At 35.2% G+C, this 8838-nt stretch overlaps 1 protein-coding gene and 1 long non-coding RNA gene across 3 annotated transcripts in view; one reads left to right on the forward strand and one right to left on the reverse strand.

The window, feature by feature from the left end:
• Positions 1-8838, forward strand: part of LOC102681803 (protein trachealess) — a 119559-nt gene that overhangs the window by 9740 nt on the left and 100981 nt on the right. The window lies entirely within an intron of this gene.
• On the reverse strand, positions 2244-5084 carry LOC116185092. 2 transcript variants are annotated; one of them, XR_004149865.1, is made up of 3 exons: positions 4753-5084; positions 3332-3651; positions 2244-2314 (listed from the first exon to the last, which is right to left on the reverse strand). It is a non-coding gene; the product is annotated as an uncharacterized LOC116185092 (long non-coding RNA). The 2 variants fall into 2 exon arrangements; XR_004149866.1 differs by lacking the exon at positions 4753-5084 and adding an exon at positions 3795-4042.

The raw sequence follows: 8838 nt of genomic DNA on the forward strand, positions 1-8838 counted from the left end.
GGTACGTTGGGCAGCCCGGTAGTTGGAAGCGCGAACTTTTTTCTCAGCTATCGGGCCGGTGGATCGCGCTGCGATGCTGGACTGCAATCAGAATTGATTATAGCCTGCCGAAACTGCGCCGCGGCCCGCCGCGTTCATATTATACAACTCGCCCGCGGCCCAGCCGCGTCTCTCGCTCGCGCCAACGCCTCGATCGACTCGCTCTCTCCCTCGAGTCAAGATCATTCGAGGAGGGCCCGGTGTCTCCCTCCTCCCCTCCTTGATCCCTCGATATGCAAGCTGTCCCGTGCCCGACGTCACTGACCCACTCGTGCCGTGCCTCCTCAGGGATCCTCGTCCTTTGTCGGACCGGCTAACCGCCCCTGTCCGCTTCCTTTTTCCCGAACTTCGACGCCACGCTACTCGAAATACTCGATCTCGTTTCTTGAAGAATTAAAATTGAAGAAATTTGACGAGTGATCGTGAGGTAATCTGTAAATAAAAATAGTGTATAAATGTGAGATCATTTGAATACTTTATTTTTTTTAGAAAATTTATAAATGGAGATTTTTAGGTGAAAATTGTGAAAAATTGGAAGAATTGTGTTCGAGGGTTTTTTTTCTTTTAAATTTTTGATTATCCAATAGAAAAGAAATATCTCTAGAATCTTGAGACAAGTAATATTCTGCAGCATCGGTAACGTTAATTAATAGGTCGTACGTCAGTGAAACCGAAGGGTGTGCACCGTAGAAGTGATTTAATATCCGCTTTAATTAGTTTGAAAAACGCCCATTGAGAAAAAGAGAAGTCTACGACTTGCACACGCTACTTTCCTACGTTTTATTTCGATGCACTTTCAAGGCCATTAGTGGTTTAAAGTTCATCGTTCAGTTAGTCGTATCAAAAATAAAAACGTTTTGAAACATAAAATCCAAACGCTATAAATAATAACAACAAATTTTATTAATTGTTATATCCAATATCACGCATTAAAAATCTTTTTTTTTTGTATTTCAAAGAATTTACATTTCCCTTTACTTCGATTCGAGGTAATCTTTGTTGTTTTCTAAAACGTTCGTGAAAAGAACTTCCAAGAAACTGGATTGTTCGAGGCTACCGGTATTCCACGGTTGGCTATATGTAACGCAGACAAGAAAGCGTATCTGTAACTGAATAGCCCTTTTTTTTTTTTTTCAAACGACTAAATTCTCGGTAGAATTCCAATAGCATTCAGTGGTGATCGCAGCCGTGGAGATATTTCTCATAAATCGAGAACTATATCTTGGACGAAGTCAAGGTCCGACAACGTGGAATGCAATAATGCGCCGCGTATTTCACAAACGATCAGATATTAAGTTTGAGCCACAAAGTACCATATTTGTCGTTATTTGCTGGAAAGCAGTAAAAGTGGCCGTGTGTGCATGTTCGAGGAAACAAGTGCGTATTTTAATGGCACGGTGAAGCAACTGTCCCTGCTCTTCGTTCAACAACGTTCATCGAGTCCTTGTTTTTATAATCCGCGTTAAATGTCGTCGAGAACATTTGACATAAGTCACTCGGCTGTCTCTTGAGCGAGATCGCATCTTTATTTCGAAATTCACCTACTTTCTTTATTATACCCAGCGATTCCTTTGATCCTGTAAACACAAAAATTCTCCGTGAAGGGATTCAGATACCAATGATTTTCGTTAAGGGTACGTTTCGTTTCGTTTCGATATATTATTTAATATATCGATTTTCATCCACGTTAGATGTTTATCACTCGCGTTTCAAAAGCAAATACATCGCGATATAAGCTTATTCGAAAACGTCATCTGAGCGTAGAACTCCTGCTACTTTTCTCTTCTTTTTATCACGTGGAAGAACATCGAATAATATGTATCGACTATAATGAAACCTATCGAAGCGTGAAATGTGAGTTTTTATCAAACTTTCGCGGTGTGCTTCGCGGAGTTTGGATCAATACTTTTTTTCTGGTCCCATTACGTCAACCTTATTACAGCTTATGCAACGATAGAAAATCGTAGCCCGATATTGCGTAGCTGGTCGTTAGTAGAAAGTTATATCCATTTATGTGATATGAGGATCACGAGATAGGAACGTTTTGTACTCATAAGAATGACGGTGATTTTCGCGATAGAATCGATGCTCGTTTGCTTTTTCCGTGCATATCGCATTCGCTTTTATATTTATCTATTAAACAAAATAGAATTATCAGTCTTACCTTAAATATTTTGTTTCAATAAATATTCCATTTCTTCACTATCGTCTTCGCGAACTTGAAAAACTTGTCGATTTCATATTTTTAATCGAGAACATTCAGTTTCCAATTCCACTGAAAAAGAAACAAAAATATTTCTAAAATAAAATAGAATAATACTCGAAATATCACACGTGATGGAACACAATCGATTTTACGTGATTGTTTTATCGTGATTAAATAATCGATCGTACTCGAACGGACGATATGAAGGAATATTTCGCGAGATTTTGTCGAGGCAATTTTCACGTTCGTCTGCCTATAAATCGCGAGAGCCGGGCTTTAAGACTCGTTTAATTCTTACACCCTGTTGAAAGTTAATAGGAAGCGACGAAGAAAGCGTGTAAGTGGCCGATGGGTGTTGGCAGAACGTAGCTGGGCGAACGTTTCTAGGGTCGGGGAAGGGCGTAAGAAAAAAATGTTTCTACAACCCCTCGACAGTTCTCGGCTGACTCCCTAAAGTCTTCGAAGCGTAACTTAGCATACTTTATTTGATTTTTTGTATTGGATAATAGTCCCAGGTAATAGGGTGGCTACGAACCAAGCTGAAGAAATGGCAGGGTTGTCGGGCAAATTTTCACGCTTCTCCCACTACTGTTGCATTAACAAATTTACATTTTTTAAATGGAAGGGTCGCGTTCTCTCTCTCTCGGGGTGATAACTTGCGGCCCATTTGTTCCTAGGAGAAATGAAACCGCCGGGGACGTTGCATCTTAATAAAGAATGTACGGGCATTTTGCTTGCTAAATTGCGAGATTTAAATCGAAATTTTTCATTCGAAAAGTAAGTAAAGAGTTTTATAAAAGAAAAAAAAAACTTATATGTAATTATAATTAATTTCATTATCTTTCAACTTTTAATTTTATAAAATGCCGAATTATATTTACTATATATTTATCATAATTACTACACAAGTTCGTAATAAATTGATTACCCACATAATCGATTCTCATCCTCGATAATTACGAAAATGAAAAATTATAACAAGAAGTTAAATATCTGAGAACAAGTTTCTCTTAAGAAGGAAATAAACGATTCCGTTCAAACTACAACGAATGACAATTTGCTTCGCGATCCATTTTCTTTTCTTACCTTGAAGGGTTCGCAGCAAACGAGATCTCGTTTCTTCGAGACGGTTCTCTTCATAATTTGTCCGCCGTTCCTCGTCCGGCTCCTTAATGTCCGCGCATTATCTCGCTATCATATTAACCTTTTCGTTTAAAGTACATATTGGGCTACCACGCGTCCATTAGCATTACATGAAACCGTGACGATAAGATCGGCAGCCCTATTCTATGCGGACGGCAATACATTTATACGGACAATCGACGTCCAGTTACGCTGGCTTCCAAACACGGCCTCATTACCTAATGATTGACTGACTAACTGGTAGCGAGCCCAAGTTAATCGATCTGGAAATGTAAGATGGAGGACCGTGTTAAAAAGTTAAATCATACGGTATATTCTTCGTAATTATTTGCAATTCAATCGAATATCGAGGAAATTATACGTAGACAGAGGAATCAGCGAGTTTCATTGTGCTACACGTTGTTACCTTTTTGTCTTCTTCCATCTGGTTTTATTGGGCAAGTCATTTCTGTATACAAGGTACGCATTATCGTGATTGTTACAGTTTATGAATAAATCGCTCTTGGGACAAAGGGAGCTCTTCTTTTAGGGTACCAATTCTACTCATATATTGCACTTTATTGTAATTTTCATTATTGTCTGGGACCCGTGAAATTGCCGTAGCAAGCTTCGTATATTTTTAATGTTATCTCTTTTATTATTATTTTTCGCCATGAAATTATATAATAATATGAAATTGAGAATTAATAAAATAATAAAAAATAATTGCAAATTAAATTTGGTAACAAAGAAAGATGATAACGAAAATAAAAAGTTTATCGTAAATTTTATCTCTACTATTTTTAAATAACTTATTAAAATTATGGCGCGCTTATTCGACAAATCTCAAAATTATTCAAATATATGAACAATCTATCGTATCATCCGTTTTCCCCTTCTATTTTCCAATAATTTACTATGCCTCCTACTCGCGGAATCGCGGATCAGATTTCCTTTTGAAAAAAATGATAGCGGCTACGATATATCTGTCCCGCGGCGTGCAATTTTTAAAACATATGTTTTTCGTAATCGTTCGCGCGGTTCTATTATCGGACCGGGGTATAAGGGGCGATGGAGGATCGAAGGGGGCGGCCGAATCCGGGGGAACATGCTCGGGGCGCGAATCTATACATATTTAATGAGAGCACGCAGTTGTAAAAAGCAGCTGGCGAATTGCTCCCCGGCAGAGTGACTTGGCCAGATACTTTTATTCAAATCTCATAGCCACCGCGCGAAGATGCTCCTCGCGGGAGCCGCGAAAGGCATATCAAAAGAAAAATGCTCTCGCCGCCTTTCCCGCATGCATAAACATAATCCCCGCATAATGTATATTTCAAAGTCTTCCGCTCGGCATCACTGCTCATTACTATTAGATTGATACTCACCACCCCTGCTTCTGGTTATCCTATCCCTGGTTTCTCCTTTTTCGTTTCGTGTGATCCTTCGGAATGATATTTGACAAAGATCGTGTTTGTTTCGAGAATGGATGAAATTTTTTCTCCTTGATATTTGATGAGATTTCAATCATGTTTTCAAGTAGAATAAAACCGGGATAAAATAGAACAAGATTACGAAACCATAGAAAAAAATGATAAATATAATAATATATATAAACAATATTTTAAATAAGATTAAAATATAAAAAAGAAAATAATAATTATGAATAACGGCACAGGTTATGAACAGATGCTTCGTTTGCTTCTTGATATGCGTTTGTCAAAACATATGTTAAATGAAACTACTATGTATATAAAAGTTAAGATTTATCGTTAATTTTTCGTTATAATTTTTAATTAGAATTTTAAAATTAAAATACGCATCTATTTTGTTTTGTAAATATTATTGCGTATTACTTTTATATAACATAGCTTTGTCTTGAAATTTTTTGACGAACGTATTCTATTTCCATGTACACGTCATGTACATGTATATCATATTCAATACTTAATTATATAATGATATTAAAATATTCAATTAATAAATTAAAATAAGTTTAATATTAATAATTATTTTTATTTTATAAATATTTGATAGTTTATAAATAAAATTCAAATCAATTAATAATTATATATATTTGGAAATTTAATACTATTTTGATTTCGAAGTCATTAGTAGGACAAGATGGCTGAGTCACGCCTGTCGAGAATCCCGCGCTTTTTGTGTATTAATATTCAGTTGTTAATTAGTGCAATTATTTTTAGTAAATATATCTTAAATTTTTAATTATGTGAGTGTTATAACTTGTGTGAACGATATAAGTTTTGAAATTCTTGTTTTTTTCTACATCAACGAACTTGTAGTCTTCTATTGCGACCATTGAACTACATTCATCTTTTTTGGTAAGATTTTTCGTATTCTTTATATCATATAATAAAGTTATTTGTAATTCGTAATATGACAAAAATTATGAAGAAATTTTAAATTATTATTTTATTTATGCATGATTCTTTCTTACGTAATTATCCAATGACTTATATTCATTATAATAATTATCGATTGATTCATTTATCGATAACATTTATAGAGGTTAAGAATTTTAAATAGCATAAATTAAGACGAATCAGTTAGTAATAATGTAATCAAGATGAATAAATTTAGATAAATTTTAGTGATTTATCAATAATTATAACAATCATGTTTAATTAAGATAAATTGCTAATAATATAGAGAGCAACATATCGTTGTACAATGCTATATTGAGTAGAAATTGGAATTTTGTGAACGATAACATTTCGAGTAAGAAAAAGGAAAAGGAAAAAGTCGAAAATGAATAATCTAGAAATTTATTTGAAAACAATTTTTTTTCGATTCGATCAAAAGATAAAAATCATGCAAATAGAATCAGAACAATTAGACGAACCGAGAATTTCAAATGTGATCGGGTGCATCGCGTGAAACGCTCGTGAATCATTGAACAAAACTTCGACATATATAAAAATGAATTACTCGTGCGAAACGAGATAATAATGAGACAAGCCCCGTTCGACATTATCTACAACGCATACAAATTTGAACAGCTCCCTAAGAGTTGTCGCGATATTTCACGAGACGTGCGAATAAAAGGGAGAATTTCTTCGTTAAAATTCGATTTCAATCTGAAATATTTCCATTTTTGTTTCCCATCAATCGTTCCATTTTTATTTTCTACTTTCTTGAATTCTCCTTTTCGTACTTAACCTCTCAACAAAATTATCACGAAACTTTATAGACATAATTCTATATCCAAAATTCTCATAAAACTTTTTTTCAATATCAAGAATTATTCATTCAAAATTAATTATTTTCAACATTCGAAACGTCATTTGCCAATTAAGCGTTCTGTACAACTTTTTACGTTTGCAAGTGTTAGTGACCGGATCGATAATCATTCGATATTTATTCGGTGCGCGTGAATCGAGATATTATGGTGTCCCATGGCAAAACGAAGGAACGTGAATATAGGTAAGCGGCGCGTCTGCTTTCGAGCTACATCGGCCTGACACCGGTTAGGTCGAGTTGAATCGAGTTGATAAGGTTAACTGAGAGATACGGAGGCGTAGGGAGGTCAAGTGACTGTGTAGGCGGCACTGTTCGTCGTCGCCACATACCGGCGCGATTAATGTCGTGTACGACCGTATACGTACATACATGTAAACGCGCCTTTCAGCGGGAGCGCGAACCTCTGATTAAACTGAACTTTTCATTAATTAAACTATTCCGAGATCGCATTTAACACTTTGTTTTCGAGTCGTGTCACACCTGTTAATTTTGGGAAGTGAAACTTGACAGGATTTGGATGTTTAAATATATAATTTTTTCTTCTATTCTGATGCTAGGTTAGGTTATATTATTTACAATGTTTTTACAAAAAGATAGTAATTATAAATAATTTAGAATAATTTAGATTAAAATATAGATTAAAGTTTAGAAAATTTTAATTATAGTAATACTGTAAGAAAAAATATATTAGATTAGAATAATAATACATAGAATATTTTATTATTATAATTTATTTTATTATTGGCATACCATTTTCAAATATTTTAATTTAAATGGAAAAAATATGATTTGATAATAGATTTAATATCATTAATGAGGATTAATGTCATATAATAAGAAGTCAAGAATAGTTTATAATCATTCGATATATAATTAACCTATATCTTATTATTGGGTAATATAATATTTTTTCGAATGAAGACAAGATTTCATTTTCAAAGAAACGAATCATTAATTGATTAAAAAGTGATTATTTAAATATTTTTGTATAAAAATATTTCTTAAAAATATTACATCTAATGACTTACCTATCGCGTATATTCCGAATGCGTTGGAACTTTTGGTGTGAACGCGACTTAACAATCTGAAATAAGCAGCTCCAATTGAAAGGATGACCGAATTGAACAAGGGTTCTCAGCATATCCACTCGACAATTCTCCGTTCAAAAATGACATTTCCTTATTTAAACGAACATCGCGCATTTTTATTCGGTCAGGTATCGAACGAATCGTTTCGATTCGTATCGTACACACGTGAATCGGAAATGCTCGCTTCGTTGCACGTCGAACATAATACAACGAGTAGGTCAGCGTTATTCGTGTATGAAGCCATTAAGTAATCGGAATACCTATTGTACTTATGTTGATTAACGACAACGGTATAGTAAATATCGTGTTCAATGAATACTAATCGTTTCAAGAGTTCGTACAAACGTTTATAAATCGTTTGTGCAGCCATTGAGGTATAGTGCATCGTAAAATTTGACATTCGTGACAGAAACCATCGTTTTTATCAAGTTACTGCTTTTTTTCTCTCTCTCCCCCTCGTTTTCAAAGAAAACTATCGAACGAGAAAAGAACGAGAAGAATCAACTTGGATGATCCGATTTATCTCCCGGTAGTTCGATGTTTTTTTACGGACTAGACGTAGTAAGTCAATGAATCGTAACATGGAAGAACTTGTTTTCATTCCGATAATCGAACTACGGCGATCAATCTTTTTTTTTTTTTTTTTTTTCTCCTTCGATTCCATCTTTATTCGATTCGATTTCTTGCCCGGGATGCTTAATTCGATCCATCGAATATGAAATTTACCTTCTTCCTCGCGTTTCATAAATCACTCGCGATACTTCGCAAACCACGTTGCAAAAATTGTCAATCGCTCCGTGTGCATAGAACTTTCTATCCCCCCGTATCTACACAACTACACTATCATCGTCATAATTGTGAACCTCACGATATAATATTATACCATACCTATACCATATCCATATCGGAACAAAAAAGGCACGCCTTGTCACATACCCCTCTCCTCCCCCTTCCTCCTCCATGTCTATCGATTCAACAAATTTGCAACGGCATTAAGGGAAACCCCACGGATAAAATGAGAAAAAAGGAACAATTACAGCCGGGCCGAAAACGCTGGACGCAAAGAAAGCGGCAGCCACAAGGAAAGTGGTGGTGGGTTTTCTTGTTCGAAAACGCCGTATTCGG

The sequence above is a fragment of the Apis dorsata genome, unplaced genomic scaffold, assembly GCF_000469605.1.
Source record: "Apis dorsata unplaced genomic scaffold, Apis dorsata 1.3 scaffold_97, whole genome shotgun sequence".
Taxonomy (NCBI): Eukaryota; Metazoa; Arthropoda; class Insecta; order Hymenoptera; family Apidae; genus Apis; species Apis dorsata.